Below are 12,876 nucleotides of genomic sequence, written 5' to 3' on the forward strand. Positions count from 1 at the left end.
ACCTCATGTAAATAGCGTGGTTTGTATTTCAGTTACGGAACAAATGACAAATTCGTAGATAATTTGTATTTTTCCTAACTATACAAACCTTAGCTATTTACAGTTATGTGCCCGCCAGCCCTGTCCCCCAAGATAAGTCCTACCTCTAAGTAAATTGAGCCTTTCACCGGTGTGTGTGAGGGGGGAGGGGGTAGCTAGCTACCCCTCCCTACCCCCCGCTAACTAGCGGTGGGGTAGGAAACCCTCGTTAAAACTTTTATGGCTCGTCGTTCAGCTACGCCGAAGTAATCACCCCATGTAAATAACTAAGGTTTGTATAGTTAAGAAAAATACAAATTATCTACGAATTTGTCATTTTTCAGTTTACTAGTGAAATATGTTGTGGGACCGAGCTTGCAAACTAAATTGCTTGTATTATAAAACACTTTTCCTCCTTAGAAATAAAATGAATTCACTAGATGTATTCCACAAGTTCATAAATACACATACAGTATACACTCTTTGTTCCAGTGCCACATACGAACCTTCCGCTCTTTACCATGGAATATTATTTCGGTGAAAGCTGAAACTAGTCGATAAAGCTTTTTAGCTATGTGTAGCTACTCGCTGCTAGTTAGCAGGGTAGGCTAGCCCAGCTCATACTAGCTACTAACCCTCACTTTTATTTCTTCTCAAGAAAGATGTTGCCAATCTCTCCTGCCAAAACCTTTTAGTCAGTTTACGATTAAAAACAACTGGCCTAAAGCTTAATAAAAAGTCCTTTTTCTTTCAGAGGTCTTTGACCTCAGCTTCTGTTTGTCACAATATTTGCTCTGCTTCGGCGGGCTGTTGTGAGCAGTTGCTGACAAGAACTCCAGGAGTGACTTGTTGGGTGACCCCTTTCAGGGTAAACTCAGAAATAAGCTTCAAATATGTTTCACAGGCAACACTCGATGCCAACCTTTAACTTGAGCTCAGCTTGTTGACAGGAAGCAGAGACTGCTGTTCTGTGGTGTGACTCCAGGTGTTGATTAATTTTTCCTTCCGAGGGAGAAATAACCTCCATCAGGTGTTGAGCAACTTTCCCTTCCGAGGGAGAGTCCCTCCACCAGTTACTGTCCAGCAATCTCCTCGCTTCTGGGGAGCATTGCAGACAACGGCAACAGAGGTTGGTAGCCTTTCTCGTCTGCGAGAGAGACTGCCTTCACCTCTGTGGTTTCTCCCTTCGAGGGATTCCTCGAATTAGATTCGTCTATGCCCTACCCTTGCTCTTCAAAGCTTGACAACGAAGTATTTAGGTGACTACTTGCAGTTCCCACTCATGGCTGCCTACCCCTCACCCCTCACGGTACAAAACGAGTCTCGTTGCAACTTCCCTCTGGGGTCTGTGCCGCTGATGGTGACGACTGCCTCCTCTCACATAGACGAATCTCTTAGGCTTTAACTCTTTGGAGTTATTGCTGACTTTGTGTCTTTGGGCACAACAAAGCTCTTTGAGCTTAGTTAGGCCATGTCCTTTGGGACCTATGCCTCTGCTTTCAATCTCTTACGAGGGAGAAACTACTATTAAGCTATAACTCTTTTGGGGTTATTTCCTGCATTGTGACAACAAAGCTCATAGAGCTTTGTGAGGCCAAGCCCTTCAGGACATGACCTCATGTTTCAATCTCTTACGTGAAAGAAACGGCCGATCTTCAAGTCCAGCACAGCCTTTTTTGTTCCCTTCCGATGGGATGACATGCAGCGACTCACTGACTCCTCTTTTGCGGGTAGGATGAGTATGAGTACTTCGCAAGACCTTAGTTTCGCAGAGAAGTCATGCGAAGGGTTGCGCACCAATCCACTGAGCTCTAGCGAGGTGGGTGGGTTACCTCTTCTGCCTGACGAAGGTTTGAATGTCTGCGAGCAACCCAGGTTACTCGCCTTAGTACCCATGACAGGCTTGCGTGACCCTACTCACTGGCGTGCATCACCGAACTACAGCTTACTGTTGCCTCAATTGCCTACTATTTCGGTAGTCTGTAGAGCTTCAGCTCACTGTTGTGTACAAACGACTTTTCTCTTGGCTGATAGTGATCGCTAAAGAGATTTGCTGTTATAACATCTCCCTCTAGGGAGTACTGGCCACCCTGGTATTACCAAAATGGGAGCATACTTACTCTGCAAACTCCCACTGGATTGGAGACAGTTGGAGGATAGGTTTCCCCCCTACATAGGAGTTGCTTGCAATTGGTTGCTGGCAACTGGTTGCACATCTTGACATCAATAAACTTGAGATACAGTATTTACCTCTAGGCAATCTCTCAACCCCACAGTTGATGGCTTAGGTTACCCGGGATTAGTCAGGGATGAATGAGTAAGAATGACTGGCTCTTTCTTACATCTTCCCCTCTCTTGGGGAACAGCACCATGGGTCCTCTGCACACTGGCCTTGCCTATCTGTAGGTATTAATCCTTTCCCGTGTGTAAACTAGATTTAATACTTGTTGACGCCCCTAATACTCCTGCGAAGTTGGTATTGGGAAACGTCTGTTTGACATTCACATTGCTAGTTTTTTTCACACGCACACAGGTTACTCAGGCATTGCACAAAATGGTAGCGAGGTGTCAGGGTTTTTCTCAGTACAGTACGGGCTAAGCCCGTACATGAAAACCCTTGGTCAATGGCCACGCCAGTGGTCGGACTTCCACCCTCCTAATGGGTGACTCATCCCTAATAAATAGAGTCAGGTTTGTAGAGTGTCGGAACAAATGACATTTGAAAGTATTTTGTAGTTTTCTTAATGATACAAACCTGTAGCTATTTATACAAATTGTCCCGCCATCACCTGTCCCCCAGATTAAGTCCTGCCTGCAATCAAAAGCGGCTCAGATTCACCAGTGTGTCAGTGAGAGGAGTAGCTGGCAACCCCCCCTACCCCCACCCCCCCCCTTTAAACAAGCGGGTTGGGTAGTTCCCACCTCGCTTAAAGTCTTAATGGCGTGTCCTCCAGCTTCGCCGAAAGGTAATCCCTAATAAATAGCTACAGGTTTGCATTGTTAGGAAAAATACAAATTTCTTTCAAATTTGTCATTTCTCTGAACTTCAGGTTTTAGTGTATACTTTGCATAGGATAGACATCATTAAGACATGATTTTGGGGGTAACATAACAAGGTAGCCAAGGTTATGCATTGTTACAGAACTCTATCAGCATTTTGGCCTTATTTGCAAACTCTTGGATCTATTTGGGCAGATATGGAAGCAGTTAATGTATATAGACTTGTAAATTCATTACAGTAATATAAAGAGTACTTGATTCTATTTAGATAGGTTTTTAATCAAGATTAACTGAGGGTACCCTAAGCTGAATAATCTAAATGTGTTTTATGTAGTGTTGTGATTATCAAAATGTCATTGCCATGTAAAAGCAACAGTTGTTCAACTAAACTGTTTCATAAAAAGTAAAGGAAGCATGTTTTTTACTTAGTTTTATCATTACTATAAGTAATTGAGTAAGAAAGTGTATCAGCTGTTTGTATAGCATAGGCTATCCCACAAAGTTTTTCTTTTGCATATGTTCCCATAAAAAACTTGATCTGTATCAAAACAGTATCTAATTTGCAGGAATGATTTGAGATCTGGAGTGCAAGATTTCAGATACTAAATTGAAGAAAAGTTGGGAAAACATATTTATATTTTTCAGTCTGTTGCCCTACCTAGGTAAGTTCAAAAACCTTTTTTTTTTTTTTTTTTTTTTTTTTTGCAAATTTTCTTATGAATTTTCTTATTTATTTACATCAAAATAATAAATGAATAACTGAATATAATGAAATATCTTAATTTTCTTATTTATTTACATCAAAATAATAAATGATTAACTGAATATTACGAAATATCTAAATAATTTTTGTTCTGACACAAATAAAAACATTCGTTCTTTACTTAGGATATATAACAGCTAAGCTAATGAATATAGCTGTTAAAACTTGCATAATAAGGTATAAACAGGTGGCTGGTAGTTACCTGGGCAGGAGCGGGAAAGCTCAGCCCCTCTACTCGCTCACCGAGTAGTTACTTTGAGAGCAGCCATCAGTGGAGACACATTCTTCCAGGGGCTAGAAACTTTGGGCAAATTTTCATGCTTTTTCCATTTTTCTTCTGTACCTTTGGACTTTGTTCCCGGTAATGTCATTACAACGTCTTAGGACTTACAGCGTTTTAAGGATTACATGTCTCCCACAATGTTCCCTGCCTGCATTATATTGCCGATTGATCTATGATCAACTCGCTTTTTATCGATGTGAGTGTGATTAACAAGTAAGCACTCTGACCCTTCAACAGTGTTGGAAGTTGAGTAGTTAACCTTTGCTGGACCCCTCTTCATCATACTAAAGTACACAGACGAACTTCTACCAGATGTTTCTCGCCCAAATGGGCCTCAACCAGACACACCTCATCCACACTAGCCTTCTCAACCAGATGCGCTTCAACCAGACGTGCCTTCTCAACCAGATGGGCCTCACCTAGTTGTGCCTCATCACAGAAGTGCGTCAACCAGACGTGCCTCACCTAGATGTGCCTCATCCAGAAGTGCCTCAGCCAGATGTGCCTCACCTAGATGTGCTTCAGTTAGACTTGCCTCATCCAGATGCACCTTATCCAGATGCTACTTGCCCAAACGCATCTCACCCAGACTCATGTACTCATGGTGAATGCAGTGCAGTACTCTCACCTGAGCATGTAAGCTTTTTGATACATTTGCATATCTTCAAATACGCAGGTAAAACCATGCACACCCACACCTGAACCTGCGACTATGCTCAGCCCACTAACGGTTGGAATAGGTGGTTTACTCCACCTCATCATTATATGCTTCGCTCTTAAGAGCCTTATAAGATCCTGGTTTGAGCACTAGTGTGAGTTATCTTTGAGAGGAGACTTTACACCTGTGAGAGTTAAATGCACGCACTACGCACCCTCTCTCTCCCACATACATAATTATGACTGGTAGGTCTAACCTGTAGCCCTCCCCAACTATCAGGGACGTGATCATTGTCGTCCAGTTACTGGTAGGGGTAATCCTTACCCTCAATCCCATTATGGATCAAGATCACCCGGAGTAGTCTCTTTCGCTGACAGTTATCAGATGTTTTGAAAGAATTTGGGTCTAACTTGCCCTCCCTCTCTCTCTATTGAATTGAAGAGTTCCCAGGAGGGAACATCTTCAGTCATTATAAGGATAAACAAATTTCATTCAGATCCTGAGTCTCTACATCTCAGAGGATAGGAGGTTTCGAACCCAGATGAAATTTTTCATTTATTTACAGTATATCAAAATTATGATTAAATGGTCACGATGTATTGGAATATCAAAATCATTTATAATGTGAATAGCCTGAGATGTTCTGTGCAATACAAGATTTGAGCTAGGTGCATACATATGCCTAGTCATTCACCCATTGTAGGGAAACAATTTAGTCTTTTTTTCTTTTGCATATTTTTTTTTATATAAAACTTTGTTTATATCACAGTGATATCATATTTGCTTATATTGGGAAGGACATGAGAGAGCATTTGCATACTCTAGGCTTGCAAAGTAACTCTTCATTTTGTACTGTATATATCATATTCCTATACAGGCTTTTTTCAAATCCAAATGATAACTAATTTGCTTATACAATAATGTGAATAATCTTAGGTCTTCAGGGCAAGGAAAAAAATATTGTTCCTTAACCAAAATACAAACCACGCTATTTACATAGGGTTTTACTTTCGGCGTAGCTGAAGTGACGAGCCATTAGATTTTAACAAGGGTTAAACTACCCCGCTTTAGTTTGCACAGGGGTAGGGGAGGGGTACCTAGCTACCCCTCCCCCCTCCACACACCGATGAGCTGCCTCTCTTCACTTTTGGCTCGGACGATGTACAGACGTTTCTGTCCCGTCCTCGCATATTGACAGCCTTAATTTGTTTGCTTTTTCTTCCAGTGTGTGTTTGTTTGAAGTTGGCCTCTACCTTTGCTTTCCACCATGTGGAAATGCCCTGAACTTCCCGATCGCCCCTGTGGAACTTTTATGTCGGCGATCGAGACAGACCCTCACACCCTATGCCCGCAGTGTCGAGGTCAACGGTGTAGTAGTGATAATCTGTGTATGGAATGTCGGGAGTGGCCTACCTCCCAGTGGGAGAGGTTTGCGTGGTGGCGTAAGAAGAGTTCTAAGAGAGACCGTTCTTTCCCCCAGGGGAAGGAAGGCTCCAAGGACTCTTCTTCCGTTGCCTGAACCTCCTCCGAAGCTCCCACTCGTTCGGTCTCTCGTGAGAGGCCTCCGAGTGGTAGCGTAGGCCCTTCTTTTGTTTCCCAAACTCGGTGTGTGGGAGAGGGCGTTGCCTCCCATAGCGAGGCAGCTCCCCTTCCTCCTCCGGGGGAGGATATTATTGATTTTGTAGATTACGACCAGACTGTGTCTAATGATGATCTTTTCCAGCTTTGGGCTTCCTTGGGGCTTAAGGGCTCGGCCTCCCAGGAAGCCCTGTTTAATCTGATCCAGTTGGGGGCAGCTGTCCAATAGTCGCCGGTAATACTAGAGGTAGATCCTCTGGCTATTGACGACGTTGTTGTGACAGAGGCGTCCGACGGGTCGGGTCAAACCCCTGCTGCTACTGTTGCTGCTGAAGGCCCAGGTTCCCCCTCCGAACATCCTTTGAGGGGGGAAGCTGGGTCCAACGGTCTCTCCTGCGAGTGTTGCTCCCCCTCAAGGGAGTGCACTAACAGAGACTCCTCTTCGGAGGACCAACGATGCTGATCCCCTGCCACGAGGTCGTCTTCGCCGTAAGGCTTGCCCTCCTCTTCGTCGCCGAGGCCTTCCTTCTCCTTACAAGGGAGTCAAGAGGCACCTCCTCTTCGGGTCGTCATCCTCGTCGTCCCCTGTGAAGGACTCTTCTCGTCGGGAGCAGACCGTAGCAGTAACTCCTCTGGACCTCTCTGCTGATCGTTCGCTATCTCCTGTGCTTGCCAGATCTCCCTTGCCTACGCAAGAACCGGTCCCTTCGGGGCAGAAGGACCTCTCTCACAATGTGGGTGAGGCCCTTTCGCGCCAGGTTTCACCTGTGCGCCCTTCAATAGCGCGCAAGCGCCACCGCTCTCCTGATTGCCAGCGCCCGCCTGCTCATCAGCGCTCTCCTGCTCGCCAGCGCTCTCCTGCTGTAGAGTCTCCTGCCTTTCCTCGCCAGCGCTCTCCTGATCCCCAGCGCTCTCCTGCTCGCCAGCGCTCTCCTGCTCGTCAGCGCCCTGCGCGCAAGCGCTCTACGGCAGATGAGTCGTCAGACTCTTCTCGCCAGCGCTCTCCTGATCGCCAACGCCCCCCTGTTCGCCAGCGCTCTCCTGCTCGTCAGCGCTCTCCTGCTCGCCAGCGCTCTCCTGCTCAGCGCTAGCCTGCGCGTACGCGCACTTCAGCCCCTGCTGCGCGTCCTGTGCGTCAACAGTCTCCTGAGCGCCGTCAACCTCCGGCGCATCAGCGCACTACGGCACGCCCAGTTCCTGATGTGCGCCCAGCCCGCCAACGCTCGCCCGCTCGCCCGCGCGCCCACGATCTTCGGATCTGGGCGCAGGCAAGGAAAGGACATTGTTCCTTTGCCTCGTCAGCGTTTCCCGACGCGTCGACCACTGCCTGCGCTCCAGTCTCCAGCGCGCACTAAGGTGCGTACGCGCCTGCGCCCCCACGAGCCAGCTTCTGAGCCCGCCCACGAGACTTCACCTTCGAGACCTCCAGCCACGGCGCGCCATCCCACGCGTCAGCGATCTCCTACGCTCCAGCGTTCTCCTACGTGCCTGCGCAATCCTTCGCCTGCGCACGAACGCTCACCAACGCGCCAACACGCCCACGCTTATGATCGCCACAGGGCTCCGACTCCTCCACGCGCCAACACGCCCACGCTTATGATCGCCACAGGGCTCCGACTCGTCCACGCGCCAACTCAAATGTACGCGGTCGGTCGCCCACGCATTCCACGCATCATCGATCACCAACGTGCCGTCGCTTGCCAACGCGCCATCGTTCGCCAGCACGCCATCACTCACCAACGCGCCATCGCTCGCCAACGAGCTTGATCTCGCCTAGGCCACATCGTTCGCCTACGCGCCATCATTCTCCTGATCGCCAGCGATCACCCAGGCACTCGCGCTCACCTGTGCATTCACGCACACCCTCGCCTACGCGCCCACTCGCCCGCGTGCCCGCGCCCTCATCTCCACGCGCCCACGCCCACATCTCCATGCGCCCGCGCCCTCAACTCCACGCGCCCACGTGCCAACGGTCGCCCGCTCGTGACCCAGCACCCACGCGCGACCCCGCGATTCTGCCATCGTGTGAGCGCCAGCTCGACCCAGTAATTCTGCCACCGCACAAACTCCAGCGCGAACCAGCGATCCTACCATCGCGTGAGCACCAGCCCGACCCCCAGCGCGATTCCCGCCGGGTTTCGCAGCGCGCCCAGCCTTGCGAGGCACCAGGGCCGCGTACTTCCAGATCGTCCTCGCGATCGCCATCGTAGAAGCGCTGTGCACGCGCCCAGGAGCAGGAAAAGTCATCAGAGAGGTCTGGACAACATTCTTCTTCCCTTTGTTCTTTTCAGGCAGGCCCTGTAGTATCCACTCCGAAGGATCAACCGATCCCCTTCCCTCCAGCGGGGATCGCTGATACTGCGTCAGTCAGCAGCCAGCCTTGGTTCGGTTCCCTGATGAAGCGGTAGTGCAGGCTATGAAGTCAGCCCTCGCTGATCTGGGACTGAAACCAAAGGCTCCCTCGCCCCCACTGAAGAGAAGGAGAGGAGTGGTTTTCGCGGTGACTTCTCCCCGGGTTAAGCTGGCTCCCAAGAGGTCCATCGGGAAGGCCCCTTCCCCCTCGCAGACGTTTTCTCCTTCTCCTGTGGACAAACCTTTCCCGTCCTCGGGAGAATCCAGCGAGGTGAGACACTCTCCCACGGCACCAATGGGAGGAACCCCACCTCAAGGAAGAGAAATGTCTCGCATAGTAGGTACCTTCCAGACCACTTTGGTGGAGTCCTGTATCCCTCCCAGGAGGGAGCTCAAGGACTCCAAGACGTTACCCAAATCATCGTCAAGGTTTCGCCCAGAGCCAGACCTTCCCCTGGAGAACGTCCGCATGTCCCCCCATGAAGAGCCAATGGGGACGGGAGACTTAGCTGCCAGTCCACAAGGAGGAGAGCTGCGCGAATCGGAGCACGCCTTCTGGCAGGTCCTTGGACTAATGAGGCAACTCTATAGTTTCAAGGATCCCGAGATCGTCCCTCGCAAAGGCAAGGATACGGTCCTGGACCAGGTTTATGGCATTCGGAAACCCCCCAAGACCAGTGCAGCCCTGGCCTGGTCCCAAGGGGTGAAGAGTGCCAGGGACAAGGTCGAGGGCCAGCTTTCCGAGCTTGCCTCCTCCAGCAGTTCTTCTGCCGGGAACAAGCTCCTCCCACCTCGTGTGCAGCAGAGGAGGTACTTCGAGATCATGGAGGAGCCTTGTTTAGCTCTTCTCCTCCACCACTCCGTGGAAGAGCTCACCAGGGGTCTCTCTGTAGAGAAACTCAACGCCCGGCAGGTGACATTCATAGCGTCGGAGGTCCTGAGCCAGGAGAAGGTCGCGAAGTGTGCCATGCAGGCCACTTCATGGCTGGATGTCTGGCTAGGGTCTCTGGGCATCCTATTGCGCTCTGAGGACTTGTGCAAGGAGAGCAATAGGAAGGCCCTGGAGACCTTCCTCCTCTCGGGAACGCGCTCTATCGAGTTTTTAGCTCACCAGGTCCCTAACCTGTGGGCTAACTCGATTCTCAAGCGCCGTGACACGGTGACCGAGAGGTTCCACTCGAAGGTCCCCGCTATGGATGTCAGCAAGCTCAGACACTCCTCCATCCTTGGAGGAAGCCTTTTCGAGCCCAAGGACGTAGAACAGACAGCTGAGAGGTGGAGGAAGACGAGTCAAGATTAGCTCCCCCAGAAGGCCCTTACATCTCGGCCCTACAAGCCTCCAGCTCCTCAACAACAACAGCAGCCTCGCAGGACACCGAAGCAGGCTCTGGTAGCTAAGACCAAGATGTCTAAACCGGAGCCCTTTCCTGTCAAAGACAAAAAGGGCACAAAGTCCTCCAGGGGAGGCCAAAATCCTAGAAGGAGCGGCCGAGGCCGCAAGCTATGATTGGCAATCCCCCTGCGTGTCCACCTGTGGGGGGATGCCTACGAAGTTGTGTGCTCAGGTGGCAGCAACTCGGGGCCGATTCCTGGACGATCTCTGTGGTCGGACAAGGATATCGCGTCCCGTTCATTTCATCTCAACCTCCCCTGACAGCGAATCCAGTGTCGTTGAGCTCCTATGCCACGGGATCGGCAAAGGGGCTAGCCCTTCGGGCAGAAGTCGAGACCATGCTCAAGAAGGATGCTCTCCAGGAGGTCGTGGACGGCTCCCCAGGCTTCTTCAGTCGACTCTTTCTTGTAAAGAAGGCGTCTAGAGGCTGGAGACCCGTCATCGACCTCTCAGCCCTGAACAAGTTTGTCAAGTAAACTTCGTTCAGCATGGAGACAGCAGACACGGTTAGACTTGCAGTGAGACCGCAAGACTTCATGTGCACACTGGATCTGAAGGACGCGTACTTCCAGATCCCAATCCATCCGTCTTCCAGGAAGTACCTACGTTTCAGCCTAGACAACAAGATCTACCAGTTCAAGGTGCTGTGTTTCGGTCTCTCCACAGCACCTCAGGTGTTCACCAGAGTGTTCACACTGATATCTTCGTGGGCGCACAGGAACGGCATCCGTCTCCTTCATTATCTGGACGACTGGCTGATCCTGGCAGACTCGGAGTCGACCCTTCTTCGACACCGAGACAGGCTTCTGGGAATTTGCCAAGATCTAGGGATCATGGTAAAACTCGAGAAGTCCTCTCTGCTCCCAACACAACGACTGGTATATCTAGGCATGATATTAGACACCGATCTCCACAGAGCCTTTCCATCAGACGACAGGATAGCAAGGCTGAGGAGGGTTGCAAAGCCTTTACTCAGTCGAGAAGATCTTCCAGCCCAATTGTGGTTACGTCTTTTAGGTCACCTAGCCTCCTTGGCCCGTCTAGTTCCCAACGGCCGCCTCAAAATGAGATCCCTGCAGTGGTGGCTCAAATCCCGGTGGAATCAAGGCATCAATTCCCCGGACTTCCTGGTCTCGATAGGACCTGCGGAATGGACGGACCTGCAGTGGTGGCTGACCGACGACAACCTTCGAAAGGGAGTGGATCTTCTCGTCCTTCCCCCGGATTTGATGCTGTTTTCAGATGCGTCAAAAGAAGGGTGGGGGGCTCACGTTCTGAACCAGAGGGCCTCAGGCCTATGGTCAGAATCAGAAAAGTACCTCCACATCAACCTGCTAGAGCTGAAGGCCATTTCTCTGGCCCTTCAACAGTTCCAACAGACTCTGGCGAGCCACTCTGTGGTGCTGATGAGCGACAACACCACAGTAGTGGCTTTTATCAACAAGCCGGGAGATAACTTTTCACAACAGCTATCCCATCTTGCAGTAGAGATACTAAGATTGACCGAAGTCCACTCGATACGTCTATCAGCTCGCTTCATTCCTGGGAAAAGGAATGTGCTCGCCAACAATCTGAGCAGAGCTTCGCAGATAGTGAATACCGAGTGATCTTTGGATCCTCAGGTAGCCAACAAAGTCCTGACTTTGTGGGGTTCCCTGACAGTGGACTTGTTCGCGACAGCCTTGAATTTCAAGCTGCCGCTGTACTGCTCCCCAGTCCCGAACCCCAAAGCACTCTGGCAAGATGCCTTCCAACAACGGTGGGACAACATCGACGTCTACGCCTTCCCACCGTTCTGTCTGATGAGAAGGGTGCTCAACAAGAGCAGACTATCGGTCAACCTGTCGATAACCTTAATAGCTCCGCTATGGCATCATGCAGAGTGGTTTCCGGACCTTCTGCAGCTCCTGACGCAACTCCCGAGAGAGCTTCCCCCACGACACGAGCTACTCAGACAACCACATTGCAACATCTTCCACAAAGCCATAGCATCGCTTCGGCTTCACGCCTGGAGACTATCCAGCGTTCCTCACTGAGAGAGGCTTTTCGCAACAAGTTGCGTAAAGTATGTCTCGACACCTGCGAAAGTCATCCGCAGGGGTCTACCAGGCGAAGTGGAGAGTCTTCTGTGGTTGGTGTCGTGGGAGGGGTATCTCTCCCCTCAATGCCTCTATTCCAGCAATAGCGGAGTTCCTCGTTTATGTGTGGGAGGAAATGCGCCTTTCGGTCTCCGCTGTGAAAGGCTATTGCTCAGCCTTAAGCCTTGCCTTCAGGCTGAAAGGAATAGACATTTCCTCCTCGCTGGAACTTTCCTTACTCATACGTAGCTACGAGCTTACCTGCCCTCAGTCGGAAGTGAGACCGCCTCCTTGGAACGTGGTTCGGGTCCTCAGGGCTCTGAAGAGACCTCCATTCGAACCATTACGCCAGGCCTCTGACCAACACCTGACTTGGAAGACGGTATTCCTGCTCGCTCTGGCTTCGGCCAAGCGAGTCAGTGAACTTCATGGTCTCTCATACAACATCGCCCATTCAAGGGGATGGGGGCAGGTAACGTTTAAGTTCGTCCCTGAGTTTGTTGCCAAGACTCAGAACCCTGGAGTTCCGGACCCACGGTTCGACTCCTTCAGGGTTGTGAGTCTCCGCTCCGTAACAGATGACCCAGATCACCTGCTACTCTGCCCATTTAGAAGTCTGAGACGTTATCTGAAGAGAACAGCTGCAGCCTGTCCCCGCGTGCAAGCCCTGTTTGTTAGCACAGGTAGGACGAAGAGGAGGGTCACCAAGAACACCATCTCAGCCTGGATTCGACGGACCATCCATCATGCCTT

General features: G+C 50.3%; 1 long non-coding RNA gene across 1 annotated transcript in view; it reads left to right on the forward strand.

The window, feature by feature from the left end:
- LOC137629145 (uncharacterized) overlaps positions 1-12,876 on the forward strand; it is a 688,047-nt gene that overhangs the window by 19,237 nt on the left and 655,934 nt on the right. Inside the window, exon 2 of the long non-coding RNA XR_011041455.1 lies at positions 3,585-3,680. This is a non-coding gene — a long non-coding RNA (uncharacterized lncRNA). The remainder of the gene's footprint in view (positions 1-3,584; positions 3,681-12,876) is intronic.

The sequence above is a fragment of the Palaemon carinicauda genome, chromosome 37, assembly GCF_036898095.1.
Source record: "Palaemon carinicauda isolate YSFRI2023 chromosome 37, ASM3689809v2, whole genome shotgun sequence".
NCBI classification, from domain to species: domain Eukaryota; kingdom Metazoa; phylum Arthropoda; class Malacostraca; order Decapoda; family Palaemonidae; genus Palaemon; species Palaemon carinicauda.